Here is a 21,180-nt window from a genome sequence, read left to right on the forward strand (position 1 = left end):
TCACTGTTGAAAACTTGACAATCAACCCAACCCCACATGCTCAATGCCTAGGTGTCATCCTTGAATCTGTCTCAAAATCATGTTACATGCATCTAAAAATCATATCCAAAATATGACCATACCTTACACAAGACACTGGTAAAACTCTAATCCATGCTCTCATTATCTCCCGCATTGATTATTGTAATAGTCTCCTAACTGGTCTTCCCAAAACGAGACTCTCACCACTACAATCCATTCTGAATGCAGCTGCAAGGCTAGTCTTCTTTGCTAGACGTTCATCGTCTGCAGACCCACTCTATCAGTCCCTCCATTGGTTACCTGTATTCTACCGTATTCAATATAAAATACTTTTAGTCATACAAGGCCATTAACCAAACTACACAAACGTACATCACTTCGCTTATCTCAAATTATCTCCCAACCCAACCTCTTTGCTCTTCACAAGATCTGCGTCTCTCATCCACACTCATTACTCGCTCTCACTCACGATTGCAGGACTTTCATCGGGCTTCACCCACTCTGTGGAATGCCCTACCACGTACAATAAGACTCTCCTCTAGTCTCCAAACCTTCAAGCGTTCCATGAAAACTCACCTCTTCAGGCAAGCATATCAAATTCCAGAACACCCACATAACTTTCATAAACCTTCCTATCAAAGTGCATCCACTCTGCAGAATCCACACATATCTTCTAATGTCTTCTTATCCTTCCTCTCGACCCATGTTCATCATTGCTGTATGACCATATCATACAGCCCACCAAGAACCTTTGCAATCTGGTGGACAACTATGCAATAGATAGCACCTATCCTTGTGTATCCATGCCTATTTCCCTGTAGATTGCGAGCTTGCGAGCAGGGCCTTCCTACCTCTATGACTGTTTGTTATTACCCAGTTTTGTTATATCATTGTTTTGTAAAATCATTGTTATTTCCAATTGTAAAGATACAGCCCTTTATTGGTTTCTATCAGTCTTGGGTCCTCTGCTTTTCTCTATCTATACCTCATCTCTTGGTAAACTAATCAGCTCTTTTGGATTTCAGTATCATCTGTACACAGATGATACTCAAATCTACCTATCCTCCCCTGATTTGTCCCTATCTGTACTGGGCTGTGTCACTGAATGCCTATCTGCCACTTCATCTTGGATGACAGTACGGATGGTGTAATGGTTAGCATTACTGCCTCACAGCACTGAGGTCATGGGTTCAATTCCCACCATGGCCCTAACTGTGTGGAGTTTGTATATTCTCCCCGTGCTTGCATGGGTTTCCTCTGGGTACTCTGGTTTCCTCCCACAAACCAAAAATATACTGGTAGGTTAATTGGCTCCTAACAAAATTAACCCTAGCGTAAATGTAATAGGGAATATAGATTGTAAGCTCCACTGGGGCAGGGACTGATGTGAATAGACAATTATTCTCTATAAAGCACTGTGGAATATGTGTGCACCTGTGCACTATATAAATAACTGGTAATAATAATGACATCTCGCAACCTCAAACTTAATATTTCAAAGACAGAGTTAATTATATTTCCACCGGCAAATAGTTGGTACCAACCTGATATCTCTGTCACTGTTGAAAACTTGACAATCAACCCTACCCCACAAGCTCAATGCCTAGGTGTCATCCTTGAATCTGTCTCAAAATCATGTTACATGCATCTAAAAATCATATCCAAAATATGACCATACCTTACACAAGACACTGGTAAAACTCTAATCCATGCTCTCATTATCTCCCGCATTGATTATTGCAATAGTCTCCTAACTGGTCTTTCCAAAACGAGACTCTCACCACTACAATCCATTCTGAATGCAGCTGCAAGGCTAATCTTCTTTGCTAGACGTTCATCGTCTGCAGACCCACTCTATCAGTCCCTCCATTGGTTACCTGTATTCTACCGTATTCAATATAAAATACTTTAAGTCATACAAGGCCATTAACCAAACTACACAAACGTACATCACTTCGCTTATCTCAAATTATCTCCCAACCCAACCTCTTTGCTCTTCACAAGATCTGCGTCTCTCATCCACACTCATTACTCGCTCTCACTCACGATTGCAGGACTTTCATTGGGCTTCACCCACTCTGTGGAATGCCCTACCACGTACAATAAGACTCTCCTCTAGTCTCCAAACCTTCAAGCGTTCCCTGAAAACTCACCTCTTCAGGCAAGCATATCAAATTCCAGAACACCCACATAACTTTCATAAACCTTCCTATCAAAGTGCATCCACTCTGCACAATCCACACATATCTTCTAATGTCTTCTTATCCTTCCTCTCGACCCCTGTTCATCATTGCTGTATGACCATATCATACAGCCCACCAAGAACCTTTGCAATCTGGTGGACAACTATACAATAGATAGCACCTATCCTTGTGTATCCATGCCTATTTCCCTGTAGATTGTAAGCTTGCGAGCAGGGCCTTCCTACCTCTATGACTGTTTGTTATTACCCAGTTTTGTTATATCATTGTTTTGTTAAATCATTGTTATTTCCAATTGTATAAAGATACAGCCCTTTATTGGTTTCTATCAGTCTTGGGTCCTCTGCTTTTCTCTATCTATACCTCATCTCTTAGTAAACGAATCAGCTCTTTTGGATTTCAGTATCATCTGTACACAGATGATACTCAAATCTACCTATCCTCCCCTGATTTGTCCCTATCTGTACTGGGCTGTGTCACTGAATGCCTATCTGCCATTTCATCTTGTATGACAGTACAGATGGTGTAATGGTTAGCATTACTGCCTCACAGCACTGAGGTCATTGGTTCAATTCCCACCATAGCCCTAACTGTGTGGAGTATGTATATTCTCCCCGGACTTGCGTGGGTTTCCTCCGGGTACTCCGGTTTCCTCCCACAAACCAAAAATATACTGTTATAGCTCCAGACCTACTCCTAGATTGCGATCACCTCAGTCCGTTTAGTTCCTTGTTTGATGTCACAGACACGCCCTGCGTTCGGCCAGTTACTCCCCCGTTTCTCCAGCCACTCCTGCATTTTTCCCTGGCACGTCTGCGTTTTTTAGCACACTCCCGGAAAACGCTCTGTTACCTCCCAGAAACGCCCCTTTCCTGTCAATCACTCACCGATCAGCAGTGCGTCTGAAAAGCGCTGCACGAACACCAGCAAATCTACTAAGTTTTGTGTTAAATAACTTAGCGCATGCGCGCTGCGTACCATGCGCATGCGCATTTTCCACCTAATCGCTGAGTTGCGAAAAACAGCAAGGAGCGAACAACTCGCAATGACCACCACTGTACTAAACAAGTGTGTCTGTAACAATAATAATTATTACCACTTCCGGAGCTTCCCTCTTCCTGCTCCTGAGTGGGTGGGGCATGCTCCTGGGTGGGTGGGGCACATGGTACTGTGGAAAAATAACACTGTAACATAAGAGCTACAGTACAATGAAATACAGTACTGTAAATAATGCATAAACATAAAGCATAAAATATCATAAGATATGCCGGCATTCAGGAAGCTGGTGCTCAGTATCCCGACGATGGCATACCAAATGTGAAAATACCAAATGCAAAAGAGCCAACAGTGGTTTGTTAAGTACTGTATTGTAGCCAGGGCTAAAAGTAGGGTGGTACAGGGTGGTACGGAGTACCATTAAGAAATTTGGTGGTGGTACGCAGTACCATCAGCCCTCCACTGGTGCATAATTTATAAGGGGCATTTTTGTGTGTGGGACACAAAATGGTGTCAGTGTCATAACTGTATGTGGTATAATATGTAAGGCATTACAGTGTTTGGCATAATGTGTAAGGGGAATTATGGTGCGTAGCATAATGTGGCCATGCACCTAATGTCATGTAGCAACTCGCCTAATTTTGTGTGACCACGCCCCCTCATGACACATGACCACACCATTTTTACCTGTCAGTACCACTAAGAAAAAATTTCTACTTGCACCACTGATAGTACCCCCCCTCCCCTCCAACCCAAAAGCTCCCCTCCTGCAGCCTAAACCTACACCTCCCCCTTTGTTCTTAACCCTAAGTGTCCCCTGGTGGTGCCTAAACCTACAGTAACTCTCCCTTCCCTGGCTGTATACTCACTTCATCCGGCACCCTTACAATCAGGATTCTGTCTGTCTCCCACCCAATTTGAGTCATCGTTGCCGCGATTTTCAGGGGTGTGTGGATTCCAGCAATGGGATCTCTTCTGCCAGCATCCCAAATCATGAAAGTCGCACCAGAATTCTCATTAAACAATACCTCTGGGAAGCGAAGCCAAAATCAGAGAGTAGTGTGCTTACCTGCTGAGCTTGGGCCTGGCACCTCCTCCTCTTCCTCCTCCTGGGCCTTGGGTGGCTGCAGGTGGGCTGGTGGCGTCGGTACTGTGAAAAAAAATAACAGTACCATAGGTGAAGCTGTCAATTTATACATGTACTGTACAGGATACATGTACAGTACTGTAACGATGACAGTCGCACTAGAATTCTCGTTACACAATACCACTTGGAAGCGAGGTAGAAAACGGAGAGTAGTGTGCTTACCGGCTGAGCTTGGGCCTGGTGGGGTCTCCTCCTCCTCCTGGACTCGGGGTGGCTGCGGGCAGGTGGCGGCGGTACTGTGGAAAAAAAATACAAGTACCGTAAGTAACACTGTAGTGTATAAATTATACAGTATAAAATATACAGTATGTACAGTATAGTACAGTATATACAGTATTTACACAACAGAATTTGTTGTGCTACAGTACTGTGTATACAGTAAGAAACAGTTAATAAATATATTTATACAATATACAGTACAGTATATACAGTATATCTTTTATTTCTTTTTTCTACAGTATATACTGTACATACAGTACAGTATACAGTAAACACAGTAATGTATGTACAGTATCTCTCCTTCCTACCCCACACAGCCTACAGGCTGTTTCATGCATTGCCAGCCCTTCCAAACCATCCTGAAGCCCTGTATCCTTCTCACAAGTTCACTCTTACCCTGGGGAGAAACTCACCTCCCCTTGCACTTAGTGTCGGACTGGGGCATGAAGGGGCTACCGAAGGAATGCAGTGGTAGGGGCCCGTGCATAGGGGTGTGGCCAGCCACCACATTGGTTTACATAACCAGTAACCATTAGAGATTGCATGGGCTGGGGCCATTGAAATATATACTGTACAGTCGACATTGCTAGTGCATGCATGATAATGTAGCAGATTAATAACAGCAATGCATGATAAAAATACACAATAGTCCTGTGCATTATAATGTAACATATGCATAATGTATAAGTGCACAGTCTGGAACCTCTTCCCTAGAGGAGGAGGTGGGGGACCCCAGGCAGTAAGGCCCACTGGGGGTTTCGCCTGATCCCATGTGGGCCAGTCTGACTCTGCTTGCACTCCCCAGTATCCAGATCTGAACATGGCACAGCAGAAGAGGCTGGTGCAGGCCACAAGAATCTTGGCCAGCACAGCTGCTGCCATGTCCTGTAAATGCCTATAACAGAGCTGGACCTGGAAGAGCAGGCACATGCCCCTGTCATTGCATTTGACCACTTTGAAATAGACTCATACAGTAGTAACATACTGAACTGTTTCTAATAAAAATAATGGTCTACCTAGGGTGGCCAATCCCGGGATCGGAATTGGAAGGATCCTGACCTAAACTTGTTTGAGATTTAATCCCAGGATTGGCCAGCAACCTAATTTTTTATATGCCGGCCAGCGTTGAGCATCATCAGGAGGCTGAAACGCTGCCTGGCTCCCCATGCTCCCCAGCTCACCTCCCCCTGACTCCGACTGGGCGCAATGCACAGCGTGACGTGAAGTCAGAAGTGACGCTGCATAGCCAGCCACCTGCCGGACCTCTCTGCCGCCCTCACTTCCCAGCCACCAGATCTCACAGGAAGTGTCCCACCCACCCTCCCATCTAGATTGCGGTGAGTTATCTGGGCTGGTCAGTGCAGGGGGGTGGGACACATTGAAAATACTGTATAAATCACAATGTACAGTACTGTACTGTACTTGACAATACTTACAAGCTTGGCGGCGCCTTTGAAGCCTTCTCTGGCATCGTTCTGCAGCCCTGTAAAAAATATATACAGTATCCAGTATAATGGCAGCATACTGTATAGCCAATGAAATTATACACTGACAGCATCTTTATGACATCACAATCAATGGAATTAATTGTTCATTCTAGTACCCTGCACATAATCACTCAGGAGGGCATAGTATACTTTACTGTCTTTAATACTTAAGGGGCAAATTTATAAATGTGATATTACACTATACAGTACACTTACAGTATCTCTACAGAACAGTAGTAAACTGATTACATTAGGTCCAGGGTATAAGACAGAACATTACCTTTATAGACATTGTGACATACATTAGCATTGCCCTTATATACATTATGACGCACATCAACATGTGGCCCTCATGCGGCCCTCCCACCTTAACCATCTCAGTACTGTACATTACAGTGTACAGTAAATTGATTTCATGACAGCACTCACCTGAATCAATCTTACAGTATTCACATCACAGTAGTGCAGTTTATTCATGTCACATCACAGTACTGCCCTTCAGTGGTGGATTTGCTGCTAGGCAACCTAAGCGGTTGCCTAGGGCCCGCTGGGTCAGGGGGGCCCGAAGCGGGCCCCCCCTTGTGTCACTGAGACACGCTGCCGCTCAGTCCGGCGGCAGCGTGTCTCAGCTGTCAGCCTGTCAGGAGAGGAGAGCGCGCCAGCGCGGCTGTGTCTTGCGCGGCGGCGAATAGCAGACTTCAAACCAGCCGCCGGTTCGTGAGCCAATCGGAGCTCACGGACCGGCAGCCAATCAGGAGCCGCCGGTCCGCAAGCTCTGATTGGCTCACGAACCGGCGGCTGGTTTGAAGTCCGCTACATGCCGCCAGCGCCAGACATAGCCGCGCTGGCGGGCGCTCTCCTCTCCTGACTGACACTGTCACACCGTCACCCTGCCTCACTCACAGCCGCCCGGAGAAGCAGCAGCAGCAGTGTAGCAGCGGTAAGCAGCTGCAGCACTGGCTGCGGTGGGGGCAATTGTATACCTGGCACTATGGGGCAATTGGCTGGCACAGTGTGGCATTTGTATGTATACCTGGCACTGTGGGGGCAATTGGCTGGCACTGTGGGGCATTTGTATGTATACCTGGCACTATGGGGGCAATTGGCTGGCACTGTGGGGCATATGTATGTATACCTGGCACTGTGGGGGCAATTGGCTGGCACTGTGGGGCATTTGTATATATACCTGGCACTGTGGGGGCAACTGGCTGGCACTGTGGGGCATTTGTATGTATACCTGGCACTGTGGGGGCAATTGGCTGGCACGGTGGGGCATTTGTATGTATACCTGGCACTGTGGGGGCAATTGTTTACTTGGCACTGAGGGGGCTTTTGTATACCTGGCACTGTGTGGGCATTTGTATACCTGTCAGGTATAAAATTGCCCCCACAGTGCCAGATCCACAATTGCCCCCACAGTGTCAGGCATTACCTGACACTGTGGGGGCAATTGTGGATCTGGCACTGTGGGGGCAATTGTGGATCTGGCACTGTGGGGGCATTTGTGGATCTGGCACTGTGGGGGCATTTGTATACCTGGCACTGTGGGGGCAATTGTGGATCTGGCACTGTGGGGGCAATTGTGGATCTGGCACTGTGGGGTCATTTGTGGATCTGGCACTGTGGGGGCATTTGTATACCTGGCAATGTGGGGGCATTTGTATACCTGGCCACTGTGGGGGCAATTGTGGATCTGGCAGTATGGGGGCAATTGTGGATCTGGCACTGCACTATTGGGGGCATATGTCTGTGTATCACGTCCCATTTTAATTGGCCACACCCATTCGGCGCGCTCACACAGTGCCTTTGTGGGGCACTCTCTGTCTGATTGGTCGCCACTTGGCCCCGCCGGGAGTGCACACAGACGCTCTCATTCTAGTGAATGGGGCGCGTGCGTGTCACGGACATGTGCACGCCCCAAACGCGGTGATAGGCCCAGGCACAGACGGAACTCCATCTGTAATGTAAGTAAGTCAGAACAAAAATATAGTGCTATGGGTTGTTTGAGGTAGGGGGGCCCCAAATCGGTATTTCGCTTAGGGCCCCATGAGGTCTAAATCCGCCTCTACTGCCCTTGATTCCCATTGTGTCACACAGTAGAGCACCTTATTCACGTTACTGTACAGTACGTCACAGTAGTTCAGTAGTGCAGTATATTCACATTACGTCACAAAGTAGAGCTCTGCCACAGTCATGGACCTTATAACACATTACTGTAATGCAAGAGTAATGCACCTTATAACACATTAGGCCACAGTAACGTCCCTTAGAATACTACAGTATAGTATCTGAAACACAAATGTCCCTTAGAACTAGTGATGAGCGGGTTTGGTTCCTCGGAATCCGAACCCCCCCGAACTTCACCCATTTTACACGGGTCCGAGGCATACTCGGATACTCCAGTATTGCTCGGTTAACCCGAGCGCGCCCGAATGTCATCATCCCGCTGTCGGATTCTCGCGAGATTCGGATTCTATATAAGGAGCCGCGCGTCGCCGCCATTTTTCACTCGTGCATTGGAAATGATAGTGAGAGGACGTGGCTGGCGTCCTCTCGCTTTGTTTCTGAACTTTCAGGGGGCTGCAAATATCTTTATTCTGGGGACCAGCAGTATTATAAGAGTACAGTGCAGAGTTTTGCTGACCAGTGACCACCAGTATTATACGTTCTCTGCCTGAAAAACGCTCCAAATCTGTGCTCAGTGTGCTGCATATATCTGTGCTCACACTGCTTTATTGTGGGGACTGGGGACCAGCAGTGTTATATAGGAGGAGTACAGTGCAGAGTTTTGCTGACCAGTGACCACCAGTATTATACGTTCTCTGCCTGAAAAACGCTCCATATCTGTGCTCAGTGTGCTGCATATATCTGTGCTCACACTGCTTTATTGTGGGGACTGGGGACCAGCAGTGTTATATAGGAGGAGTACAGTGCAGAGTTTTGCTGACCAGTGACCACCAGTATTATACGTTATCTGCCTGAAAAATGCTCCATATCTGTGCTGCATTGTAGTATTTAGTAGGAGTACAGTGCATAATTTTGCTGACCACCAGTATATAATATATAGGAGTACGGTACAGAAGGCCACTGCTCTACCTACCTCTGTGTCGTCAAGTATACTATCCATCCATACCTGTGGTGCATTTCAGTTTTGCACAGTTTGCTGACCACCAGTATATAATATATAGCAGTAAGGTACAGTAGGCCACTGCTCTACCTACCTCTATGTCGTCAAGTATACTATCCATCCATACCTGTGGTGCATTTCAGTTTTGCACAGTTTGCTGACCACCAGTATATAATATTAAGCAGTACGGTACAGTAGGCCACTGCTCTACCTAACTCTGTGTCGTCAAGTATACTATCCATCCATACCTGTGGTGCATTTCAGTTTTGCACAGTTTGCTGACCACCAGTATATAATATATAGCAGTACGGTACAGTAGGCCACTGCTCTACCTACCTCTGTGTCATCAAGTATACTATCCATCCATACCTGTGATGCATTTCAGTTTTGCACAGTTTGCTGACCACCAGTATATAATATATAGCAGTACGGTACAGTAGGCCACTGCCCTACCTACCTCTGTGTTGTCAAGTATACTATCCATCCATACCTGTGGTGCATTTCAGTTTTGCACAGTTTGCTGACCACCAGTATATAATATATAGCAGTATGGTACAGTAGGCCACTGCTCTACTTACCTCTGTGTCTTCAAGTATACTATCCATCCATACCTGTGGTGCATTTCAGTTGTGCGCAGTATATATAGTAGTAGGCCATTGCTATTGATACTGGCATATAATTCCACACATTAAAAAATGGAGAACAAAAATGTGGAGGGTAATATAGGGAAAGATCAAGATCCACTTCCACCTCGTGCTGTAGCTGCTGCCACTAGTCATGGCCGAGACGATGAAATGCCATCAACATCGTCTGCCAAGGCAGATGCCCAATGTCATAGTAGAGAGCATGTAAAATCCAAAACACAAAAGTTCAGTAAAATGACCCAAAAATCAAAATTAAAAGCATCTGAGGAGAAGCGTAAACTTGCCAATATGCCATTTACGACACGGAGTGGCAAGGAACGGCTGAGGCCCTGGCCTATGTTCATGGCTAGTGGTTCAGCTTCACATGAGGATGGAAGCACTCATCCTCTGGCTAGAAAAATGAAAAGACTTAAGCTGGCAAAAGCACAGCAAAGAACTGTGCATTCTTCTAAATCACAAATCCCCAAGGAGAGTCCAATTGTGTCGGCTGCGATGCCTGACCTTCTCAACACTGGACGGGAAGAGGTGGCGCCTTCCACCATTTGCACGCCCCCCTGCAAGTGCTGGAAGGAGCACCCGCAGTCCAGTTCCTGATAGTCAAATTGAAGATGTCACTGTTGAAGTACACAAGGATGAGGATATGGGTGTTGCTGGCGCTGAGGAGGAAATTGACAAGGAGGATTCTGATGGTGAGGTGGTTTGTTTAAGTCAGGCACCCGGGGAGATACCTGTTGTCCGTGGGACGAATATGGTGTCAAAGTCAGAAAAATGTCTCAATGCACGTTGCCATATTTGCACCGCACACTGGTCCGCGCTGCACGTGCGTACGCTCTCCCGTGGAAGCGCATACCCGCAATAGCGTGCACACGCAGGCGCGGTATGCGTATTTACGGTAGAGTTTATGTGGTCGTAGCGTGCGACTCATTCGTTACATATTTTCACAATTAATGTAGTTTATAGATCATGGTCCCTTTGATAGATTCTGAAAGTTTGGTTAAAATACAATGTCCCAGAGCTGAGGAATCCCTCTTTATATCGTACGAAGGGTCTAACAGGAATCATACAGCAGTGTTTGGTACCCATCGGAAGAGTATTTAATTAGCAATATTCCGGTGTTGGTTTGGAGCGTATTAATCGCTCGTGCGAATAGTTATGGACATAAGAAGTTTATGTCCATTTCTATTATTTACCCATACTCAGGTATGCGGCGGGAAACCCAGTTTCCCACCCACCTGAGCTGTTGGAAATCGTCACAGCCCACCTGTATGAATCACCCTATGACCTTTTGTTATGATGCAGGGCCGAATTCCTTCGGCCAATGGACAATGGGATTGTAGGACCAGGAGATTGCATTGTGTGTGGGGCATAAATAGGCAGGCCGACCACATCCAGCTCTCACTCTCTCATCAACGGTTATCTGCTGATAGCCGGGAGCTGGATATCGAGGCGCAGGCGATCATACCCTTTGTGCGTAAGTTTCTCTCCGTAATCATTGTCTTTCTGTGAGCCAATTTCTCTCCATCTCTCTCTCTCTCTCTCTCTCTCTCTCCTCTTTTCACTTATATCTCTCATAGTATTATAGTATTGTACTGTATTGCATTTAGGTCAGTGTAGTATTGTCTTTTTGTATTTATTGTTTAGTTCTGTGGTTAGGAAGTCTCTGTTATATTGTAGTGTATCATTTGTACTAGATATAATACAGTTAATAGGCTTTGGAACCTAAACCAGTATCTGTGTATTTCCTATAGTGTTAAGTGTTCACTTGAGCGTCGGTGACGCTCAAGCAGCTTTGTAGTTAGTCAGGTTACACAAGGTTGCATTTACACCCTGTACTCACATTAAGGTATTCAGTGTATTTCATTGGTATAAGGTTTTAACATAAAGGTATAGTGTTGTGAGCGTCTGCATCGCTGGTGACCTCCTCGTGGTCTCGAGTGTATGCTACGCCATAGCGAATCATTCCCCTAGACATAGCCAATAACGTGTCCTGTGATCACTGGGCCGTGAGCGAACGTGACGCTTGAGCGTCTCGCCTACGGCTGAGCGATCGCTACGCCAATAGCGTACCATTACGGTACTTCTTAAGTAAACAGCGTACAGTGTTCTTAGCTTCATAAAGGGTTGTTTATACGACAAGGAATTTAGCATTGTCAATTGGGGACTCGTCCTATACTTCTCACATCTGCACTAGGTAGATCAGCAGACATTATCCCCCAGCAAAGGGTGGGAGGTTGTCTCGCAGTTGCTGACGGGATAAGCGTCTGCTTCGCTTAGATAAAGAGTGCTGAAGGAACCCGGTAACCGGAAGTAAGAACAAAACGCTTGTGTCTTTTTAAAACTGTTTATTTTTCTTTTGTCTTGCGTACGCACGCATATATCTGCATTTCTGTTTCATTTTCGTATATCACTATTCCTGTTTGCCAATTTTATAGTTGATAGAAAGTGCTAAAAAGAGATTTGCTGTTATTTCATAGTAGAGGTAATAGTTAAAGTATAGAACAAACACACGGTTTGTCTGAGATACAAGGCAGTCAGTGTGGATTGCGGTAGATGATCAGGGATCATTTACATTGATAAAAATATATTGTGTTACGGTGGATCTTTGCATTTCGTACACGTGTCGCTAACAAAGACTAGCGTACGCAATCCAAAGGCAGACGCACGCAGCGTACATTACGCAACGTAGCGTCCGGTTACGCCCACGTAGCTCAAGTTGTGATAAAGTGAAGTAACGCAAAGGCGATAATTAACGCGACGCGGTAAATAACGCAAATCTATTTTTGGAAAAATCTGAAATTTAGTTTAACAGATCCTGCTCCTAATTGGTAACACTTTTGGCCTAAAGACAATTTCTGCGCAGAAATAGATATAGAAACAAAGTGTACATGTGTTGAGTGAGTGTGTTTTGTATACAAAAGTTTATATAACTTTAAGGTGGAACCAAAAGGAAAGCCGGGTACTCGTCAAGGGACATACGTGTAAGTGACATATACGGTGGCTAGGGAGGCATCCCTGGTTAAATAATATTTGAGCATTAGAGTATAGCGGACCATAAGGTAACAAGACCAGGAGGTCATAAGGTAACAAGACCAGGAGGTCATAAGGAACAAGACCAGGAGGTCGTAAGGTAAAAGGTCCGCTATAAAAGTCCAGTGGCACAACGCCTGGGGTGTTGGTGCAGAACCCATATAGGCCATAAGCTCTTGCTGAAGGAATCGCGGCCGGAAACATCGATTCCATTGATCTTTCAGTACATGACAAGTAGTGCTCGTGTACTGAACGATTGGACCGCACGTAATTGTGTGCAGTAGTTAGTAATCTGACCTAATACCATTAGAGTAAAGTGGTCACAAACGCTATTTGTACATTCTGACGTGATTTGTGTAATTTTTTATTTTTGGAAGGGAAGTTCGCTGGTCACTCAGGAACTATCCAACAACCGATACTTGCTGGGGAACGCGCCCCAGTAAATAAAGGTTCACAGGGGCCCTGGGTTGGGTACCGCAGCTCTGGTTACAGTGATTGCAGTACTGGCCAACGTGGGCGAGAAGTAAGTGGGGTACTTGATAAACCACCACCGCCGGCCTGCCCAAGGACATCTTGGTTTGTTTGTAAGGGTTCGCTGAAAACCTTGAGATAAAGATCCAAGGAGGAATAAGCAACGCCTGCAGATTATGGGGGCCATTTGTTCCGGTAGGGGGCGATCAACCTCGGTTCGGGTTGATTCAGAGAACCGACCAGTTGGGTCGGCACGATATGTAATGTGTGAAAAATACGGTAGTCACACAGAGGTTTTATGTGATGAATGGGAGAGAATGACAGTACAAGACAGGGACAAATTCCCAAGAATAGGTAGCTTCAGTCCAGAAGTGTTACAAAATTTAAGGAGGAGGATATGTCTCGTAAAATCAGCAAAGAGACGAATTCAGCATCATGATTGTTTACAGTTATGGCACCAGGAAGGTGAGATACAGAGAGGGTTGGCTCTGGCGGCGGGATCTGGGGCAGTCAGGAAGTTGATTGCCACAGCTCCTCCTCCACCATACATTGCAGGAGAGAAGTTGATTGCGGAGAGAAACGCACTGGGTTGTAAAACACAAACTCTTAGTAACACTGTAAATGTTAATGATGTTAACCAAATAACTCATGCAAGTATTAACCCGTGCAAGTTGTACCCTGTTGTGAACCTTCCTCAGGAGTGTGATCAAGAAGAAGATTCGGCAACAATTTCAGCTCTCTCTCTCTTGCGGCCACCATAGCAGAGACCACAGTAGGCACAGCGACACCCACGAGATTAGTGAAAGCCCCTAGCGGAGGGATAGGTGAGGTCGTGTCAACGGGTAAGTACGGCACCATGCACTACACTGAAACAATTGTACCACAACAAGCAGTAGAATCTACACAGGAAGAGGCTGTTAGAATTGCTCCTGTAAGGGTAATAGCAGTTCCCAATGGAAAAACAGATGTGTCTGGAGCCACTCCCATAAGGAACATTGCCATGTACACTCCATTTTCCAGAATGGAATTAAGAACAATAGTGTCCGAATTTCCTGACCCCAGGAAGGATTTAGTTGCTAGCCAAAAATACATCAGGGATTTAGGTAACACGGTAGAACCCAACAACAAGGATTGGCAGATACTGCTAAGAGCTTGTTTACCTTCCAATGTTGATGCAACTCAGTTTTTAGCTGATTGTGCATTGGATAAAGATGTACCGCTTACAGACGTGTACAACAAGGATAATGTAAAAAGGATAAATTTACAGCTAAAAGAGTATTTCCCTGCCGTTGTTAAATGGAATAAAATATTTTCCATTAAGCAAAAGGAGTCCGAAACGGCAACAGAATATTTTCACCGGGCACTATTAGAAATGGCAAAGTACACTGGTATAGAAGACATTAAGACCAACCCAAACCATCGAGAAGTAGCAGTATCTGTACTGATGGATGGTTTGAAAGAAACATTAAAAGCTAGGGTACAGACCACGCAGCCATGTTGGCGAGGTCTGTCAGTGTCCACCTTGAGAGAGGCTGCTATTGATCACGACAGAAATATCACTAGGCACAGGGAGTCGCAAAGTGATAAGTAAGTATACAGGCGCTGACCACAAGGCAGCCTGCGTATGTACCACCGAATCCTGTGGGTAAGGCAAGTGTAATAACATGTTTTTCTTGTAACAGACCGGGACACTATGCACGAGAATGTAGAACAAAGAATGTACAAAGATCTTTTCAACCCCCTAGACAACAACACAACACACGACATTGGGAGCAGGGTCCACAGAGGCGGAGTTTTGAGCCACATACAGGGGAAACAAAAAGATATCCCCCGAACAGAGATTGGCATGCCTCTGGTAGTTCCCAGCTAACTCCCCCACAAGTAGTTGCTGCCAATGGGATTCAGGGAGGTCAGCATACCCAATAGGGGTGTGGCCATACCTGTAATCTGCAGCCAGTTAAGTTGATTGCCAGTCTTGGAAGCGAGCCAGAGATTGCAATCAATGTAGCTGGTAAAACTTTAAACTTTCTTGTAGACACAGGGGCGGCCAAGTCAGTGATAAATTCGACAGTGGGCATGAGAACCACTGGTAGGACAATTCCAGCCATGGGAGTAACAGGAGTAGTCCAGCACTACCCTGTTAGCAAACCAGCCGAGATTACAATAGGGCCTTTGCATACCAAGCATTCCTTTTTGCTGGCTGCATCTGCACCAACTAATCTCCTGGGTAGAGATTTACTATGTAAAATGGGTTGCGTCATTTATTGTACTCCTGAAGGTGTATTCTTGGACATCCCTGAGAATCACGCTGAGGAAGTACGAGACATGTTAGACTCCCCATCAAAATTAATGTCACATTCCATTATGACAAATAGGAATCCATCCCAAGTAGAAGAGATGACATCTCAGATACCAGAGTCGCTTTGGACAAAAGATGGACAGGACACTGGATTAATGGCAAATGTAGCTCCAGTAGTTGTGCAAGTAAAAGATGGTAGGATAGCTCCAAAAATCCCACAGTATCCTCTGAAGCCAGAGGTGGAGTTAGGAGTTTTTCCCGTAATAGAGCGCTTGCTACAACAGGGCATTCTAGTAAGAACGTCCAGCACAGCAAATAGTCCCATCTTCCCTGTTAAAAAGAGTGGGGGGAGGGGTTACAGGCTAGTGCAGGATCTAAGGGGGATTAACAAAATAGTTGAGAGTCAGTTCCCCGTAGTGCCTAATCCAGCTGTCATCCTAATGCAAATTCCTCCCACTGCCAAATTTTTCACTGTTATTGACCTCTGCTCCGCTTTCTTTTCGGTACCTCTGCACCCTGACAGCCAATATTTGTTTGCATTCACATACAGAGGAGTCCAATACACGTGGACTCGGTTACCCCAAGGTTTCATAGATAGTCCAAGTATATTTTCTCAGGCTTTGCATGATTGTTTACAGTCTTTCCAACCGGAAAGTGGATCAGTGTTGATACAGTACGTGGATGATCTACTACTGTGTTCTGATTCATTGGAGGCATCCCTGAAGGATACGAAACAGCTCCTGTTTCATCTTTCAGACACAGGTCACAAGGTCTCCAAAGACAAGTTGCAATTATGCCAAGCTAAGGTAAAATACTTGGGACACTGTCTAACACAAGGACTGAGACACCTGACCGCTGATAGAATCCAAGCCATTAGAGACATGACACTGCCACAAACCCAGCAACAGATCAGGACGTTTTTAGGAATGTGTGGGTATTGCCGTAATTGGATCCCAGGGTTTTCCATATTGGCGCTACCTTTGCAGGAAATGGTCTCCTCAAACAAACCTGATCGGATTTCGCATACAGACGAATCCGAAACAGCATTTGAGAGACTCAAACAGTGCCTAACGCAGGCACCAGCACTAGGTATGCCAGACTATGGGAAACCCTTTGAACTATACGGAACAGAAAGTGCTGGGTGCGCAGCAGGTGTACTAACACAAAAACACGGTGATGCCAGCAGGCCAATTGCATACTACAGCGCTCAGCTAGACACGGTAGCGCGATCCCTCCCCACATGCTTGCGTAGCGTTGCGGCGATAGCATTGCTAGTGACAAAAAGCGAAGATGTCGTGCTAGGCCACAACCTCACAATCCATACACCGCATGCGGTATCTGCCTTATTGAATTCTGCCCAAACCAGACACGTCTCATCAGCAAGGTTTACAAGATGGGAATTGGCATTAATGGCCCCCGTAAACATCACCATAAGGAGATGCAGTGCATTAAACCCTGCGACATTTCTCCCAGGTATGCCTGGTCAGGCACAAAGGGTGGGAGGTGAGAGTGATGGGGAAGGAGGATTTAATGCAAAGGAAGATGCACATGATTGTATGGAATATTTGACCCAAAATTTTACCGCAAGGCCTGACATCAGTGACAATCCACTAGAAGATGCAGAACTCACGTTCTACACGGACGGTAGTTGTCACAGACAGTCAGACTCGGGAGACTTGTGTACTGGATACGCAGTCGTAGATGACCAAGACACCATAGAAGCGGAACCGCTAGGCCCACCTCACTCAGCCCAGGTTGCTGAACTGGTCGCCCTAACCAGAGCATGTGAATTGGCTAAGGGTAAGTCTGCCAATATCTACACCGATTCTAGATACGCGTTCGGGGTAGTACATGATTTCGGAGCCCTATGGCGGCTCAGAAATTTCATGACGGCGGCTGGTACACCGATAGCGCATGCAGCTCACATAAAAAGGCTTCTAACAGCGATACAGGAACCCGACAGAGTGGCTGTTATCAAATGTAAAGCACATACATATAGTCAAGACCCAGTATCCCTTGGTAACAGCCGAGCAGACGAAGCCGCAAAGCTTGCAGCTGCTACCCCCACACGGACAGACACCACACAGTTGATGGTATTTAATACCATCAACACACAGAAGTTGTGTGAGATGCAGAATTTGTGTTCCACACAGGAAAGAGCAGTCTGGAAGGCAAAGGGATATGGCCAGGAGTCCTCAGGGCTCTGGACGGATGGACATGGTAAACCAGTGGCCCCCAGGGCATACCTTCCATGTCTGGCTGAAGCAGCTCACGGGCTGACTCATCTAGGCAAGGAGGGGATGTGCAAATTGGTAAGAGCATACTGGTGCGCCCCAGGATTCTCCTCTCATGCGGGTAAAAGAGCAATGTCATGCCTTACCTGTCTGAGAAAGAATATTGGAAAGGCAATACCTACAGAACCATCCCATATCCCACCTGCCGGCGGCCCTTTCCAAGTAATACAAATTGACTTCATTCAATTACCCCCATGTAGAAATTTGAAATATGTACTTGTTTGTATAGATGTTTTCTCGAATTGGGTCGAAGCTTTTCCAGCAGCTACAAATACCGCTATGTTTACAGCTAAGAAAATTGTGCAGGAATTTGTATGTAGATATGGTATCCCTAGAATCATTGAAAGTGATAGGGGTACCCATTTTACAGGTGATGTCTTTCAAGGAATGTGTAAGTTGATGGGAATTGATAGCAAGCTGCACACTCCGTACCGTCCACAGGCGAGTGCGAAGGTCGAAAGAGTGAACAGCACTATTAAAAATAAATTGAGTAAAGTAATGGCAGAGACAGGATTGACGTGGCCAGAAGCTTTACCCATTGTTTTGTATAGCATCAGAACCACTCCCAGGTCCCCTCTTAATCTGTCTCCTTTTGAAATCTTGTTTGGTCGACAACCGCATGTCATGATTAACCCTCAGGATGATTTGAAATGTAACAATGAAGTAACTGTAAAGTACTTGATTAACATGAGTAAACAGTTGAGGAATCAAAATGATAATCTGAAGTTGGTGATTCCTGATTTACCAGATAGTAATTGTCATGACATTGAACCTGGGGATTATGTAATGATACGAAATTTTCTACGCTCAGGTTGTCTTATTGATAGATGGGAAGGACCATACCAGATCTTATTGACTAGCACCACAGCATTGAAGGTTGCTGAGAGAGAGACTTGGGTCCATTCATCCCACTGCAAAAAGGTTGCTGATCCAGAGAAGTCCCGTGATAAGGAACAGACGGTAGAGGTTGTATCACTAGAGTGTCTGTTCCAGGAGGACTGAGGCGGCACCTGAGCCTTGAAGATCGAAAGCAGCTGTCGACTCCCCTCTCCCTTTTATTGTTTTCTCCACTCCCCATCCCCTCTCCCTTAAAATTTCTTTTTCCCCCTTCTCATTCTTCTCTATTTCCTCCTCAAAGATGGACTTGCCCCAAGAGACTGTGATCCGGATTTTGATGTTAACCATGATGTTGACCAGAGCAGTCTGTTCCGGCGAGAGTACCATAGAGGTCGAGAGAGGTTCTGGAATGGGTTCCGATTATGATGATGGAGACGTAGTTTTCCAAGATCAACCAAACCAACAAGCAAAGGCGAGTATCAGAAAACGATCCGATAGAAGAAATTGTGATGGATTGTTAGCTGAAGAAAATTGTATCTGTAGGCTCTGTGATAATCTGGTTGAAGATGGATGCATAAAGAAATGCCAATCTAGTTTTAATATCCATATGGACCGGCATCCATTGAGTGACTATCACTCTCTAGTGGGTAACGTGTTAAACCAGACAGATTGTTGGGTATGCTCTCAAGTACCTCAGGGTCACAGTAAATCAGGGCTAGTACCATTTCCTTTAACGTTAGGGGAGGTACTTGAGCTAAGTGGTGGGAGACCGGTGGACCGGAGGTTTAACATCTCCAGCCCTCCTAGTTTGAAGCTCCACCAATACCATGTGGATAGGTCCCTCATATGTTTTAACATCTCCAATCCCAGAAAACCGGGAAATTGGGAAGTGTCATGGAGCAACCTTACCATGACCTTTTCACATAGAGCAGATAGAATGCCTACAGATACAGAGCTCGTACGCCACATAGCCAGTAGAGGAAAATCTTTTCGGTATCGATATACCTTAGGAAATAGGATTACTAGAGTTGGAGAGGTATCACCAGGATACTGTGCACATATCGTACAAACCGATACGTGCATTAGGCAGATGGAAGAATTAGGGTCAGGAGATTTCACCTGGAAGGTTTGTAACATGGTCATGTCCTTCTCCGTCCCATATGTTCTCCCCGATGATGCATATTTCATATGCGGGAGAAAGGCGTACAAGTGGCTTGCCCCAAACTCTGAAGGATTGTGTTATATTGGAAAAGTATTGCCTGAAGTGATGACTGTTACACATGACAAAATGAAGGACATACACCGTGGTGCCCAAGCTCCTTATACTCACACTCATTACGAGCACCGAGTTAAAAGACAACTGTCAGAAAGGTTAGAGCATCCGGCCTCTGATCTTATCCATGAATCCACCGGGATTCAGGTTCTGGTAGCGTTAGATTTCACTCGCACCGCTCGAGGTGTGATGAATTATAGATACATTTCCGCACTCGCCAATTTGTTAGATAATATCACTGAAATGTATGATGACACGTTTAGATACACTGGAAGAGAACTTCAAGCTTACAAAACAGAACTAGTTCAGCATAGGATGGTTCTTAATTATCTTACAGCAGTAACAGGCGGATATTGTGTTACATTGGCAACACAGTACGGCATAAAGTGTTGCACGTATATCACAAATAGCACCGAGGATCCGGTAGAGGTCATAGACCAAAAGATGGACGATATTCTGCAATTAAAGTGGGAATTTCGTCGAAAACACAATCTCACCCTTGCTGCTGTAGGTAATGAGCTGACTGGTTGGGTGTCATGGTTGAAACCGCGAAATTGGTTCTCCGGTTTAGGAGACTGGGCTCAAGGAGTCATAATGGATGTTGGAAAGTTTCTCCTATGTATTTTGGGTGTTGTTATATCGATTGGATTGATATTTAGATGCGGGCAGGCTTTAATGAGGTGCAAACAAAGTACAAAAGTGATGAGCTTGAGGAGTGAGGAAACCGTAATTAACCTGGATTTGATTTATGACCCAATGATAGAAACCAGAATGTGATGAAAAAGCGATTATACGGTCCGTTTCTTTCACCTGTTTTTTTCTGCTTTTCTCCAAGATACAAAGACCCCCTTGGACGAGGAAGCTGACGAGACGAGATGTATACAGACAACGGATTGACCAAAGAAGAAGATTTGACAACTTTAAATATGGACACTTGATGAACTTTGCCATGGATCCCCAGTTTCCCTAGTACTTTTAAACTCACGCTAGCCCAACATTTTTTGTAAATCTGATGGCTCAGACAAAGCTATTTGCTCATGCCCAAGGAGCAATACAGCGCAAAGAAGACGACTCTCAACAGATACCGAAAACAACTTCGACAACAGATGTACATTTCCCTGACATAGAATATCATTG

The sequence above is a fragment of the Pseudophryne corroboree genome, chromosome 3, assembly GCF_028390025.1.
Source record: "Pseudophryne corroboree isolate aPseCor3 chromosome 3, aPseCor3.hap2, whole genome shotgun sequence".
Taxonomy (NCBI): domain Eukaryota; kingdom Metazoa; phylum Chordata; class Amphibia; order Anura; family Myobatrachidae; genus Pseudophryne; species Pseudophryne corroboree.